Source organism: Accipiter gentilis, chromosome 23, assembly GCF_929443795.1.
Source record: "Accipiter gentilis chromosome 23, bAccGen1.1, whole genome shotgun sequence".
In the NCBI taxonomy this organism is placed as follows: Eukaryota; Metazoa; Chordata; class Aves; order Accipitriformes; family Accipitridae; genus Astur; species Astur gentilis.
The window spans coordinates 22,173,371-22,189,385 of NC_064902.1; the positions used below are offsets into that span (position 1 = coordinate 22,173,371).

General features: G+C 40.7%; 1 protein-coding gene across 3 annotated transcripts in view; it reads left to right on the forward strand.

The window, feature by feature from the left end:
• The window catches only part of LOC126049544 (contactin-4), a 346,808-nt gene that overhangs the window by 28,900 nt on the left and 301,893 nt on the right, over nucleotides 1-16,015 (forward strand). For all 3 annotated transcript variants that reach the window (XM_049826060.1, XM_049826066.1, XM_049826059.1), the window contains exon 2: nucleotides 10,838-10,882. The gene's annotated coding sequence lies outside the window, so the exon portion shown is untranslated. The remainder of the gene's footprint in view (nucleotides 1-10,837; nucleotides 10,883-16,015) is intronic.

Genomic DNA, 16,015 nt, shown 5'->3' on the forward strand with positions numbered 1-16,015 from the left:
TTACTTGTTTCTTTACTTCTAAGCTGCACTTGGCCCAAGGCTTTAGTTCAATACGTTATATAAAAGATAACAGTAATGCACGTGTAAAGGAACAAAACTTCAGTTTTGTTAAAACTTTAATTTCTGAAAGTTTCAAGTGTGTGAGTGCTTGTCGTGATAGAGCTAAATTTCTCAGCATGTTTCATGTGGGATATATATATAAAAAAAGATACACACGATATATGTATACCTTCTTGTGATATGTACAAAACATATTTATACCATCTTACAGAGCTCTCATTTTTATGAAGAAGGATATTTACTGAAATGCATACGTAGTTAATTATATATTTGTGTATACCTTGAACATTAACATTTTCTATTGGATGCGATGAACGTCTTTTTTTATTTTCAGATTTTTCCAAATTATGGGAAAGTTGGTTCTCTCCTTTTGGCTTTCAAAACATATTTTCGCATCCGCAATGGTGGCCTGGCAGCCACAACAAATCTGTTTTACTAATAATAAATGTTTGGTGGAACAATGTAATTAACCAACTGGCTATTCTGCTACGGAGGCTGCAGCTAAGGAAGTGGAGCTGCTGGGACGGGATCAAATCCTGCTCCAAACTGTTCAGGCTTCCCAAGCACGTGCTGCCGGGAGCCGGGGATGCTGCGGGACGGCTGCAGGACCCCCCCCCGCTGCCTCCCGCACCTCTGCTCTACTGGGCTGCAGGACGCAAGCTGGAAAAAGGCGCTGTAGCTTAGCAGGATTCCAGCTACGTATCGATGAAACGGCGAAGAGCGTGCACTTTTAGAAAATAACGACCAAAAGCTGCTGGGTTTTGTCTCTCCTGAGCTCTGCTCGTCCGTCTGTGGGTCTTGGCCGAGTGGCCCTTGCTGTTAGCACCGGCCGTGCAGCGTGGTTCCCCTCTTCTGTAGGAGGGCAAGGTTTCCTCCTAGTTCTTAGGCAGAAAGACGTTGCACGTTTGTACTCTTCCCCCAAAAAAAGAACCCCCAAGCAAAACCCACCCATGAGTATTCTTGAAGTTCAGTTGTTTGCATTTAAAGCAAACATCATCTTCTTTTTACAGCTTCCTTTTTTTTGAGATCCTGGATGCTTTGCCCTTATCGACAGCACCGTAACGTAGCTCTCCTGCAGCAAGCTCAGATCCCCCGAATATCGGCAGGGTCAAAATGCGATCTAGTGATGGTTTTTTCCGTCCTCGGGACCAGGTTTGCTCTTCTAGGCGTTCTGCCTACACGGCTGAAAACGCGGTGTGGTTGGCTGAGTCTTTTATGCTGGTTCGTGGGATTCACGGTTGCCGAGCTCCAGTTTTGACCTTCACGAACAGGATTTTGTCTGCTCTGGTGGGGTTATTTGTGATCCTTGAGCAGGTCCGTCTGCGGCTTCCAGCCCTACTCCTTTCCTTTGATCTCCTTCCTCTACCCTGTGGGCTGCATCAGCTTAGGAGACCGTCACCCCATCAAAACGAAGCTGCTGGGAGTGTTAGCCTTTGAAAAGCATGTCACTCTTAATGTGCTCGTTTTACTGAAGTGTGGCCTTAGCTCTTGCTTGAGTTTTAGTGTCAGGTGCCAAAGGATCAAGGCAGGAGTACCTATTGCTAAGAACAGAAAAGAACTGAGCAGCTGAGAATTGAAAAATACTGGGCTTTCTGTTTCGCTGTCGTTTAAAATGCTACTGTTACCAAAATGATCCAAGACCTTTTCAGCCTTCTTTCTATCTGCACCAGCTTTAATACCCATGGAAGGTGATGATGTGCTTGGCTGATGCTACGTGGACCGCTGACTGTGTAAACAAATCTGGCCTGCTTCTTACAACACAAATTATCTGCATGTAAAAACATAGCCCGAAGGCATGACTGTGCTCCACTAGGTCAACAATGACACAACCTAGTGCTGACATACTAATTTTTATAGCAAAATTCATTACTACTTTTAGATTACCCAGGGTGTAGGGGTATGGGCTAAGAGCTGTGTGTTTGGGGTTTTTTCCCCTGCATCCTGTACACCTATTAATGTAGTCAAACTAATTGGGTGATTAAGACAAATAGGACTTAATAATGGAGAGGACATCGTGGCAAAATTGATGAATCTGAAATAGGGGGAAACTCATGACCTGATCATGTTTGCAGCAGAAGACAGTGAAGGGAGGGAGAGCAATTTATACATACATTAAAAAATAAAAAGGGAGGATTTTGGTAAATACTATGCTTACTATAGTTCCTTTTCTTTTTCTCTAATTTTCCCTGAAAATAACACCACTTATTCATGATGCTGCTGCAATAATTGAACTACTGGAAGGAGAGGAGGAAAAAAAGCTACCCATATAAATTACTACTTGAGACCTGTTCTGTTTTGACAGATGTCAAGGCTGGGTAGCTTAGCTTGTTCTACTGTTTGTATGAAAAGGGCTTGGTATCACTAGGACGCAGAGTAATAGCTTTCTCTGCTTCTGAATGTGGATAGATTACACTGCAACAGATTTTTATTTTTTTCTTTTCCCCCTGGTCATAACCTAGTGACTCTGAGAGAATAAATTGATAAAATATTCCCTAGTTCTTTTGCAGGGTGTTGCTGCAGGAGTGGGAAGTTAAAGGGGAAGAGGTAGCCTACATGCTGGATGAAAAATACTCGTGGTCTGTTACTGTTTCTGCTTAGATTTAGGAAAATCAGTTACAAAATTAGTTGAAATCTGAAGGAAGCCGTTTGCTACTGTACCTTAAGCTCCTTTGGTTTTACAGTTAGTATTTAGAGTTTGCGCAGGCTGTAGGTGATACATGTATGTGGCCTTCACTTAAATCTCTTGCTTCAAAGTATTTTAGTCTTATTGTTCAGGACTTGCCTATTTTTATACCTTAAAAAAAAAAATAGTACCTAACTTGTGCATTAAATAGATGGCACTAAACTAAATAAAAGGACTTTCTGGACCTTTGTCTTCATGTACTGCTTTCAGTTGTCACAGATGGGGGACGGTCTCATCTTTGCCCCTTGCATGGCACACGCTCTTTTGGTTTATTTCAGATACAAAGTTTTTGCCCTATTACTTCCAGCCTTTCTGGTTTTGTTCATGCTCTTAGGTTTTTAGCTTGTACTCACCTTTATTTGCTGTCTGCTGCTAGTAAATACTGAGATTTTTGGATGTATCAATTAGTTTCATCTATAAACTGATAATTTAGAAGGAACTTAGAAAACTAAAGATTGTGTTTTGTTATTTATGTGTATCCATTATTCTTGGGTATTTTATGATCCTTTGGAATAAACCTCTGACTGAGACATAATTTCATGACATGGGTCTCTGATTAGTGATGGAATTGCCCTGAACAAGAAATCCTGGATGCTTTTTCTGGGGAGGTGAGATTTTTTGGATGCCAGTCACTAATGACATTCTTCTGCGTTTGGGAAGTTTTCACGAGGCTTTTGCTGTTGCTGTGTATAGTATCAATTTTATTATACTTACTTGCTTTCCTTGCTGTGCACTGCTTAGAGCAGGCTGAATAAGGTTAAAAAAACCATATTTTTTTATAGTTGTCTGCTGAATATTAAGACTGCAAACTATTGGCAAGTCATGTATCAGTTTCCTATTCTGAAAATACTGTATATAAACATCTTTTTTTAGCTGGCTGTTAAGGTCAAGGTGGCTTTTGTGGGTATTGCTGCTAGCTTTCCCTAGTGACATCCAGGACTTGCTAAATTGATTGTCTTAAAGATTGATTATGCAACAGTTCGGTTTAGTTACAATTCAGCACTTTTAAAAACAAAAGGTTTTTCTCAAGGCAGTAGAAGTAGAGGCATTTCCTTGGGATATCCACTGCCTTCCCACCGAGTGCTGCTCTTCAACTAAGTGGCTGGCTCTCCTACCTTCACCCTGGGCTGTCAGCGAGCCTCCAAGAGGAGCAGCAGCAGCATGTCAATATGCCTCTGCTGATTTTCAGAGCGTTAATAAATGGAAATACAACAGTGCGTGGGCTATTGAAACTTCAAGTCCACCCCTTTGTTCCCCAATGCTTGAGAAAGCAGTGGGTTAAAAAGAATTAAAAAAATCGTACTTGTTATGTTGAGGCACCCTTGAGATGAGCAGACCCACCCTGGCTGTGTCCTTCCCACACCAAACACCCGACAGTGTGTGTTTGTGGTGGCAACCTGCAAAATCCACATGGACAATGTTGGAGGCTTGATTATTTTTTTTTTTGTGGTGTCACTGTCATGTCTTGTGTTCATCTAACCTTGTGTTGGTTGAATAGAGCAATATAAAGTTAAAGATCTTATTCATACTGTTGCTTTTTATATAAAAGAATGGGGGTGAGCACCAGGAGGTGTGTATTTTGTGGCTGGTGTGTACGTGTTTAACTTCAAAACACTGTGCAGTCTTTGAGTATCTGTGCGCTGAGTGACCTACTTATGTAACTTGGCAATTTTTAAAAGAAACTAACTTAGAAAGCAAAAGACCTCATTTTTTGGAGAACGTGGTGTTGAGGGAGTATGTAGGCAATCTGAAATGTCTTCTCATTTGCAAGGACAAGGAACAAATTAAAAAAAAGGAAAACAAACAATTTAATGGTGATGGAGCTGTAGCTCTAGCAAGGATAGACTGTGGGCGTACATCTATTTTATCTTGTTGCAGAAGATTATTCCTCAACACATAAGGTCATAAAAATTTCACACTGCTGAGTATTAGAAGATAATCTTGCTAAAAGTTTAAAATGTTTTACTAGCAGTAAATATTTAAGGCCTTCATTTACAGCAATCGGGGCACTATGTGAATACATACCTTAGCTAGCAAATAAGCACTAAATTGTCACCTCAAATAAAAACTGGATGGTAAACCATGTGAAATTAACCATCAAGGTTGCTAATTATTACAAGTTGTGTACAACATTAATTACTGGGTGCCTGATTTTTTTTAATCACTGACCTTTCTTGTTTGGTATTTTGTAATTGGTTACAAGTGATTAGAGCTATTTCTGATCGCTTAATTTTCGCTTCTGGCACTTCAATCCCAGTAAGAAAAGATTTAATATAATAGAGTGATAGGAACAAGAAATGAAGGGGAACTAATGGTCCCCTCCCTTCCCTGGTAGGTATAGCCTCTTAACTTCTGCTTGCTCTTTCATGCAAAGAATCACTCGGATTGTGACATTGAACAATATCCTTTGCGCTGTGTCCTTCAGCTGAGGCAGGCTTTTGGCCAAGTAGAAACTTGAAAAGAAAGTGCAGAAGTATTAGAAGATCCCATCTGGTTTTGTAAAGCTGTGGTGGCCTCTTTTTCAGTCACCACCAAGTAGAGCCGCTCATGGGCTGGTGATGGTTTTGAGAGCTCGTGCAACCTCTGCTCCTTGGGGAGGAGGAGTTAAACTCGGGTCTTGTACAGCATTAGAACTACTACATGGGCTCTTGACATCTCATTAAAAATTAAGAAGGTTATAAACCTGCAGCTTACAGTGATGGTAAATAAAATGTGGTTGTTTTCTTAGTGAGGAACTGGTACACTCCAGCCCCTTCTGTTGCTTGGAAAACAAGCTGTAGTGGACTGCAAAGATGATGTTATATTTTGGTAATGAGAAAACAGATGCAAAAACCCCTGACTGTACCTGAAGTGAATTTTCCCTTTGCGTCATCAAAGCCTGACACATTCACTTAAAATAACCTTTGGTAAGTGGCTGGGTTGATGCGCTACATGCAAATGAGCAAAGGATCTCTTAATCAGCAGTTTGGAGAGACTCGAGTATCACTCACGGACAATGCAAAACAATTGAATGCGTTTCATTACTTTGCATTTAAAGTAGAAAGGTGATGAACATGTCATCCTCTCTGAATGCAGACTCCTGTAGTTATTCTGAGCTTCTTACTGATATATGGACTCTTCACCTGTATCTCTATGGGAAAACAGCTGTGAAGGAACATCTCTTTCAAACAGGTGCCTCTCCTCTGTGTACAGCCAGCAAGCAGTTATTCTGAGCCTATTCTGGTGGAGCCAAGAAGCCCATTTTAAGTAATAGAAGATGATTTTAAGGGTTATGTAGCTTAGAGGTTCAATTTATGAACCAGCTGGTGAATCGTTTTGAGGTTTCTTTGACAATCTCTCCAAAGAATGCTGGTGTCTAAAGATTATTTTATTATCAATATGCAGTCATGCAGGTCAATGTTCTTTTCATTTGTGAAGCAAATGACATCAAACAAATGGCATTGTAAAGCCTAAAAATCCAATATAAATATGTAGTGCTCATCCCCACTTGATGAGACCAAGGTATTTTTCTACCTCAAAATAACACTGTGAAATACTTAATTTTCACTTTTTTTTGTTATAATAAATCACATGGGATCTCTATTTTGACAGCATTTTACTTTGAAGTTAAACCTATCAAGCCGTGGGAGAGCTATGATGGTGATTAGGCTTTTTGAGGTTTTTTTCCTCCATGAGATAGATTACACTTGCAAAATGCTTTTGGCTGACTCACTAAACAATGTTTAAATGTACAGGAAATGCTTCTGTGACAAGTGTGTAGTGGATTATATTTCAGATTCAGAAAACTGTGCCTTTGCCATTTAGCTCCCATAATCAATCTATTGTGTTAATAACAATGTTTGAATTCACGAACAGGAGGCGAGCCAAGGATCCAAATGTTACTGAGGAAGGGCTGCACCGTATCTCAGCTGCAGCTGGTAGATGATGCTGGATCAGGTGTGGGTTCCTCTTGTGCAAGACGTATGTCTCGGCAAGGAAATGACGTGGCTGATGCTCGGTACCCTCTTTGCTGGACCACTTGCTGATCATCTCTTGATGTAGGTTGTAGAACTGGGTGATACTTCAGAGTTGGGGTCCTCTGGCTTTGTTTTTGGGAAGGGAGCAGAGCCAGGTCTAGGGCAAAGCTGGGTGGGCATGGGCTTTGCTCTGAGAAATGCCCTCCAGGAGCGGGAACAGGGGCGGCAATAGGAGCGGTTGCAGGAACGTCTTTCCTCACGAAGGCTGGTAGGACTGCTGGAAACAAAAATAAGCACGAGCAGGTTCAGATGCACTTGATTATTTAATAACCTGTGTTAATAAGCCCGTAGGCTAGCAGGCTTGTGGTTCTCGCATTTCTATAGCTTGCTTGCTGTTAAGTGAAGAATATTGCGTTTACAGCAAGTGAAAGGTTTGAAGGATAACGAGTTTGTATTAGAAAACAGAAGTGGGAAAGCTCTTAAGCAGTATATAGAAGGTTTCCGATAAAGACAAATCTGCAGTCTGAGGGCTTCTGGAGTGCCTCATTTGAGACTGGAGTGAAGCAGAGAGATGTGAAGTCTCATAGTTTCTTTATTTAGGCTTTCTTAAAACAAGCAAATTTGGAAGCTAGGACAACACGAGTCTATGGTTTGGCAGGCAATACAAAACAGTGCCAGAGTAGGCTAGTTCAATAAACCTAAGCCCAGAATAGAGCTAGGGATAGTAAAAAGATGAAAAATCATCAGCAAATGAGCTGCTGCATGTTTGAAGTGACCAAGGGAAAATTTGGTTTGGGGATTCAGAGCCTGATGCATCAGTAATGTTCCTGCCTTCGACCAGGCTTGATTTCCTCCCATAAAGAAATACCATCACCCTTACTCTGCAGTCTTATCTCACATAAGTACTCTGAGGAAAGATGCTTTAGGAATGTTGGTATTTGCATATTATGCTAACAAACTTCCAGGTGGGAAATGCACCTCAGCTTTCTGTGGGATAGCCTCTTTCAGCTCAGTCTGCATTAGTGTGTCAATATAAACTTGGAGTGTAATGCACAGATTTGTGCTGGCAGCAGAGAGATCAGCAGTTCCTCAGGCTCTCGTCAGCGCTCCCTGTTGCCAGTTCCCAAAGAACTGTCTCCACTTGAAACGTAGATTATTTTTTTTGTGTGTGTGTGTAATTATACAGCATTTCTGTGAAATGAAGTGATGGCTCTATTTTTATTTTTTATCTGTAAGTGATTTTTTCCTTGAAGCATGTGCTGTTCCTTTACATGAAATGAGGATTGCACAAAACTGAATTTCTTTTTAGGTTTCTTGGAAGCTATAGCTTTTGAGAACAACTGGAGTGGCAACTGGGGAGCCACATTAAAAGAGTGTTGTTGCCTTTTCCTTTGGAGACAACTTCATATCTGTGTTCTGAAGTTTTTTCAAAGCCTTCTGTTGACAAGGGATGCAGAAAATACTGAAGCTGCTAAATTCAGTTTTTAGTGTGCTGTCTTCCATAGTGTCACGTAGGGGAGAGAGCACCGTCTGTTTCCCTCAGTACCTGTTCCAGTCTGTTCTTCACTTGGGAGGAAGGTGTGTGTTTGAATTGATGGAAAGCTAGGGCCAAACCCTCCAGGCTATGGGAGGTTTTTTATTATTTAGCAAAATTGCTTGGGCACTGCTGAACATTTGGGGGGTAATGTAACTTAAATGCTTTAGGTTTTCAAGCCTGGAAGTCCAGGTTCAGTGCTGCTTGTGAGGATAATCACATTAATTACTTTAATCACCATCTCAAACACATGACTATGAAGAGCAATGTTCAGCCTTTTGCAATTACTATGGGATGAAGTACTGTACTGAAAGAGAAACATTCTGAATTTGCCTGTTCCCCGGTTTAAGTCAGTATCACTCTGCCAATGCAAAGTGTTTTAAGAAATTGTCCACAAAAATGTTTCTGTTGTTGGAAGCTGAAATTTCTGAAGGATTTGAGTAGGTGCATGCTGCTGGTTTGATCTGTTAAATAGACAGAAGTTATAATATGGAGGGTTTTTTAACCAGTCACCTGTTCCTTCTACCCCAAAATTATTCCGTATCCAAAGTGCACAGTGGGCATATGGGAGATCAGATGTCCTGCCTGAGTGAATATCTAACCAACGTGAGCAGCTCCAACAGAAGAAAGCAGTAATAGGCTTAGCAGTAAGTGCATTTGCTGGGATTGTGGGGGAAGAGAAAAATGAAGATTTGATCCAGTCTCCCACATGAGTGCCAAAAAAAACCCACCCCAGCTCAATTATGCACACAGGCATGACAGGGATTTTTAAAAAAAAACCACAAAACAAACCAAAACCCCAACCAAATGCAGTTCTGAAGGTTGTGTGACAGGTGTTTTCTAAGAAACCTCTCTTCGGCTTTGGCTCTGAGCCCTATATGCCCACATAAGTTCAGGGATACTTTAGAGATGGATAGGCAAGTATAGAGAAGATAAGAATTTTCCAAGTAAAAAACTGGAGGTTTTTTCATCTCTTTTTTTCATCAGCGACGGATGGATTTGTAGGTGTCTAAAAATACGTAGCAATGTTGGTGTTAGAGCATTTCTTAAGTTGTGCAAGTTGTTCTAAACTTTCTGTGACTGAAGTGATAAGTTGAACAGTTACAGTAAATAAAGTAATATTTTGATTGGTATGAAACCCTTCATTTCTTCTTGATGTCTAATTAGCGTAGCTCCGAATGTCAAATATTTATGCGCTCTACCCAGCGTTGTGCTCACTTCAGTGGGGCTCCATCTGGCTCTGCCTTCCCTGAAGCCTGTTTGTCTCCGAATGAGCTTGCCCGCACTCGGCACTGGTGCTGGATCCCACCTGTTGCCCATCAGGTCTCTTGAACTGGAAGGGAGCTCTTCCCTCCAGCAAATCTGGGTGGCAAGTAGTGCTGTGCAAAACCACAGATGAGCCAGTCTGTGACAATTTTCACTCTGTAAGCGTAACTCTGAAGCGCAGGCTGAGAAACGTCATACCAAGTCCTTACTGAAAGCCGCTGATTGCTTGCGAGTGGTACGTGCTTGTTAAATGAAGCCGTAGTAGGCCTGTAGACCACCAGTAATGTAATTCCTGCACACAAAATCTCCCACAGCAGAACTGGTAAGAGCATGCGGTGTCAAAGCCTTTTGTATTCTCGGGGAGTTCGGTAGCCACTGTAATACAGACCTGAGCAGAAGCGTGGGGGTGTCTTCTGGTTGTGACTTCTTCATCTTGAGTTATAATACAACCTACAACCCTTCAGTTAGAAAATGGATGACCAACGCTTATCTTTAGGCCAACGTGCCAGACTTTTGGGTGCCTCTTCTATTTGGGATGCGTTGATAGTGCAAAAAAAGCTTATATTTCTTAGTACATTTGCTGAATTATGGTGCTTACCCAGTTCTAGTTTCATAAATGCATCTTCTGCATCTACCACGTGTTTTGTATCCCATAGCCAGCTACTGAACATGTGAAGCTATATGATTAAAAACCATATATTGAACAGGTTTCCCATTGTTTCTCCACTTTTCAAAATTTGATTAGTGAGTAGTTTGGATGATCTAATGGTTGTACTGGAACTCCTTGGGAAACGGCTGTGCTTCAGCTCTTTCTTTGGGATTTTGGTTGGTTTGTCATCAGCTGAGAGTCGCACTGAGTTAGTGATGGGGGAGAAAGCTGGAGACTTATGCCAGCTTTGGGAGACCAAGAGCATTTTGGGGGAAGTTGGGGAATCACTGTGAGAGGCTTTAGCAGCTGAAAGGCTTTCAGCCCTTGGTGAAGTCAGAGATGAAAACAAAATAAGGTTCAGGTAGTCCCAGATGAAATGGCTGAACTCCTGTGTAACGCGCGCGCTCTGCAGCGAGCAATGGGCTGGCGAACCGCGCGCCACGGCTGGGGGCTCGCCGGGAGGGAGGCCTCACCGGAGTAGGGAGAAACTGTGAATCAAGCGGTGGGAAAATTCTATAGAGTATCTGACCAGTTTACTGCTTTTATCTTGCGGTACTTTGAAAATAGCAAACTCAAAATAATCAAAGCCAGCCTCTCTCTCTGCAAAATAAGTTAATGTGGATAAGAATGAATTTAATGACTTAAAAATATCAGTATAACTGACCTTCCATATGAATTTCTACTTTCAGGTATTGGAAATTTGACTGAAGTCTACATATCATGCACTGGAGAAGGTAACAATTCTTTAATACTAATTTTGATTTGGTGGTGATATTAATTTCTATTCTTTCTTTACGTCATTGAATTGAATGTCAAAATCTTCTCTGCATTGTTTGTGCCTTAGACTAAAGAATCTGCCCCCTAGTTTCTCAGTACACTGACAGTGGGTTTTGTTTACCTGTTTAAAAGAACAGATCAGAAGTCTGCATTTAAGTTCATAGGGTGTATATATTGCATTTATGCAATTCTACTTTGGGAGACTTACAGAAACAGGGAACAGCTTGCCTTCAGAAAACTATTTTTGTAAATCTACCATTGTTTAAAAGAATGTATATAACTTAAAGAACGAACCTTCTACAAAAGGATATTGATATCGTGTTATCGATAGTGGGTTTTGTTTTGTTTTCTGGTTAGGCTCTTATTTTTCTTGTCAAGGGATTTTCAAAATTGGTGTTTAATTAATCATTGAATGATTGACTCTACAGTTGAATTAGCCAAAAACCCCGTGGTGCTCTGAAACTCAAATTTTTTTAATGACATCTCAGCTTGAATGTCCAAAGGAATCAATATTGTTAGTTGAGAGGTGGGTTTTGCCCTATATATCCTGAATTTTTTTTGTGGGTTTTTTGGTTTGGTGTTTTGGTTTTTGGGTTGGTTTTTTTTGGTTTGTGGTTTTGGTTTTTTTTTTTTTTTTTTTTTTCCTTGAACAACATCAAGTATGAAACCTAGATTTAAGTGTGAAATATTTTGCTTTTTGGAGTGCCCAGCTCTGGTCCAGTCAAGAACAGAAGGCTGTGCTTTCCTCTGCACCCCTACTATGTTGCTTTTGCCCTCTCCCAAAACTGCCCTGCCAAGCTTGGCTTCCATGTAGCCAATCTCCATGGATAAAATTGCTATCAAAGAACAACATACTTCTAAGTGAATTATGTTTTCTCCAAAGGAGAACAAAACCTTTTTAGAGCTTACAATGAAATACTTAAAAAATAAATGTGGTTTTCCTTCTCAGTTTTAGACATTATTGCCATGTCTGTTCAGAGAGATTACAGATGCCTTCTGATCAAAATATTTAATTTCTTAATTCTTCTTTTCCTTGGAGTAATTCAGAACTTTCTCCTTAGTCCTGGGTGGTGTTTACAGTGAAAACTGAACTACTGCCGTAGATCAAGTAAAGTATTCTTATTCAGCCTGGGCCTTCTGAAATTTGCAAAGCTATCTTTGTGTGAGGTTTTCAAAGACAGTATGATAAATTTTGTGATATATCACTTTCTAATGGTCTGAAAGGAAAAGCTTATTTCTTAATATAAAAGATAACTTTGAATAATGGACTCCTCATCCCTTTGGACAGTACTCTTAAATTAGCCTCAAAGCCCTTTCTCGGGTGAAATCTCGTTTTCAGGTTCCCCATAGTAAAAAGGAGATACTGATAGGCATTTCATTTGGAAAGTGTTTTCAATCTGCTGATGAAAAGTACTTCTGAAGAGTTAGGCAACCTTGATTAATTGAGCCTGAATAAGAAGTGCGGGATCAAATCTCAGGATATTATTTTTAGGCTGCAGATTTGTGTCCTGCATTCCAAATCCTTAAATGCCAGTTTGATAGCAAGTGCGAATGACTGGAGTAGACAGCTATATCCATACTAGTAATGGCTTGCAAATGCTGACAGCACTGTAGACAGAAGAATGGAAATTGCTTTCTGTTTACAGAAATACATAACTGTTTGGTAAACACTTCTTATTAGTGGGAATGTGATTGGAATTTGCGTTGAATGCCTCAACTCTGTGATATAACCGGTACGGCATATGTAGTCAAGTGGTATTTTTAAAAAATTAAGTGTGGATACTTAGTGAATACGAGTGCTTAAAAGTTCAGTGATGGGATGTGTCATGTTTAGGTCTGATAATGGGACCACAAGCCAGAACTGTGTTCTGGTGGTGGGGTCAGAGCAGCAATCAGATCTAAGCCTCTGAGATGTCCCGAGCGGAGAACTTGTATGAACTTTGTGTGTCTAAAACCTGCCCCTTGCTGGTGGGGCTCTTGGCCAGCAGCATACCTTGAGATCCAGCTCTGTGCTTTTAAAGAATTTCGCACGGCACGCTTTTTGGGGAAGTGAGGGATCACACGTGTTGTTATGCTTGACAAAAGTACACTTATGGGGACTGCAAATTCAGGTTTTATACACATTTCACTTCTAAGGGAGGGAAGGATTTTCTAACCCAGACTCCTAAGCAGCACGTGGTCTTTGCTCAGCTATAAGCAAAGCACAGAGGAAGCCAAGTTTGGGCTTTTGCTTCTGGTCTGGTGAACCAAAACTGGCTGTTGTTTACCTAAGTGACTCAGTAAGTACAGATTTGAAAGGAAACATTTGTGCATTGTAATAGTATAATTATAAAATTTTACTTTATTACCTGTCAAGCTAATTAAAACAGCTACAGGCTAACAGTCATCTTGGAAAGCTTGTAGCATCTGTGCATTGTATTCAACAACCAGGCTTACAGTGTAACTGTAATTAGAAATATTACCAGCAGACAGAGTGTACAGTTGTGCTGGAGGAATGTCCTTGCCTGCATAGAAGTACTGAATGTGCTGGGGAATAGCTCTAGGAAAAGAAATGATAATGAATATGCTTTCTGCTTTATAGTCTGAATAGCAGTTAATTACAGCACAGTTTGAAACTGTAGGGTCTTTCTTCCTCCACTGGCATCCAGCACCGAAGTGGTAGCTTCCCGTTTGCTCGGTGTGTGGATGTTTGTGGTGTGTGAATGTTTGTGTCTTGTAGCTCTTGGCTACCTGAATCTGGAGAACTGCTGCCCATTCCAGGTGGAAACTTGCTCGGTTGGAAGTGCTGTGGGTCAGTGTGCAAGAGGATTACTTGGATATAGGCTTACTGCATGTAATTTTTAGGTGACTCTTTTAAAGACAGGAGTTGTTTGTGATCTCCAGGCATCCCTCTGCTTCTCAAGATCCATAGAAAATAACTGTCCTCCTCCCGAGACTCCTTATTGCCAGACGCGTCTGCCACCATGTCCTCTTACTCCTTCCCTACTTCTCCTCTGAAGGTCTGCTAGGTCCTTTCCTCCTTTATTATCTCCTGGTTTCCTTCCGTGCCGGTTCCTTTCTCCCTCTCGGCACCTTCCGTGCCCCTCTGCCAGCCCTCTCTCCTTCAGCAATTCCTTCTCTCCTCTGAGTTGGGTTTCTCATGCCACCAGTGCTCCCCTTTGTGTGGGAAGCCTGAGCAATTAAAACTGAATCAATTGTTCTAAAGTAATTTGAAAAATTGAATTAGCAAAACTGCCATTTTACGGTGGATTTAGTGGTGTCTTTTAAAAGATGAGCAGTCTCTGCTCTCCTTGAAGTGGCACCTCAGAGTTGCTAATTTTACAGCAGAATGAAATGACAACTTTTTGATACATACAACTTGGATTATGATTAATTATTGCAGGGGCAGCATTTTGCTTGATTTTTTCTTTTTCTTATGTAGCAGTAATATTTAGGATGCAATACTCATGACTTGACTTTTCTTCACAAGAACACGATGAATACAAAAGCACCAATCAGATACTTGAACAAAACTTTTAACAAAGTTATGTTAAAAGTCACGGGCACCTGCCCGGATCTCTCCCTTGCGAGCAGGTTTTGGAAGATGAGCTATTACCTAAAGAGATGTGCCTCACTTCAGTGAGAGCTTTCTCTTGGAGTTGTGCAAAACTTTCAGAGTGTGTTGTGTCTCAGAATATCTGTGAAGATACATGTTGTCTGTGTTCTCTGAGTGGGTATATGGGGCTGAAAATAACACCAACAAACGTCTGGTAATGCAGCAATGCCATTATTTATGAAATCTGATGCAAAGAATATTTCTGCATGAAGCAAATCTGCCCTTCTGCACTTCTTTGATATTGTAAAGAGATTATTGTGGCCTTACAAGAAGGTTAAGATGTCATGAAGTTTAATATACTCTGAAAATAGTCCTGTTAAAGCCACTGTTTGTGATTGATGATGCAGGTTATGATGGTAGTTTTAAATCTTATGTTTATGTGTGCAAATTGCTATTTTCCAGCCTCTTCAAGGTTGCTAACTTTATCTTATGGTGCAGCCCATGTTTAAGGATTTCATGTTGCATTAGCCTTTGATTAAGGGGAAAGTAACTTTGATGATAAAATGCTGCTAAAAATGGTTCTGTGTACTAGCTTGGAATAATTTATCAATCATTCTTCATGACGGAGAGCATATTTTGGACATGAGGGTCACCCTTTGAGGATTAATTTTCTGAGATAAACAGCTAATGGCTGTTGGATGATTATGGTCAAAAGCAATTACTATGGTATTTTTAAACCGTTCATTACTACAATAAAGGCTCACTAAACCAAGTAAGTTTTAAGCCATTGCTTAAATAGCTAGGTCAAGATGCATCAGCCTTGATTCAAAGGCGTTATTGAATTATAGGGTTGCTGACACTTCCCTACGGCCTGCTCTGGCAGAGGCAGGTCCCGGCAATTGCTTTTGCCTATTTTGCCTCTTTTTTTCTTTTCTTTGCCCCCCCCTCCCCCCCTAACTGAACTTTCTGCACCCTTTAGGTTAGCAACTAAGCCAGTTGGCAGTTTTATTGAGTCCCCTGTAAATAGCAAAGTAAACATGTATTTTACAGATATCGTGAAGAACGTTTCACAGCTGGCTCATGTTTATGGACAGGTGTCACTGTCTGCTGCTTATCCTCTGGGCTTCAAGTCTCCTTTCTCCTGACTCCTTTTTTAATTTCTGCAACACTGTTGTCAGGTGAGCTTAAAAGTATAGAGGAACAGTATATTGTGAGGACAATTCCTGAACTGCTAGAAGATGAAGCCTTCTCATGGATGTAAAGGTGGTAGAGTCTGCAAGCAAAAGTATGTCCGAGATAAACTACTTCTATTTAATAAAAAAAGGAGAGCCTTAAACAACAGATACAGGTAGCTGCTGTCAGAAGCACTACTTAAAAGGAATGAGAAACTGTCTTATGAAGGGATTAGTGTATTTAGAAATAAACTGCTGAATCACTGGAAGCAAGCAAGCAATACAGAGTCTAGAGGCTTTGGAAAAAATAAAACGGCTGTTGTAATTTAATGAAAATCACAGTAGGATTTGCTGTTTGAGATGGTACATCCGTCATCCCGTAT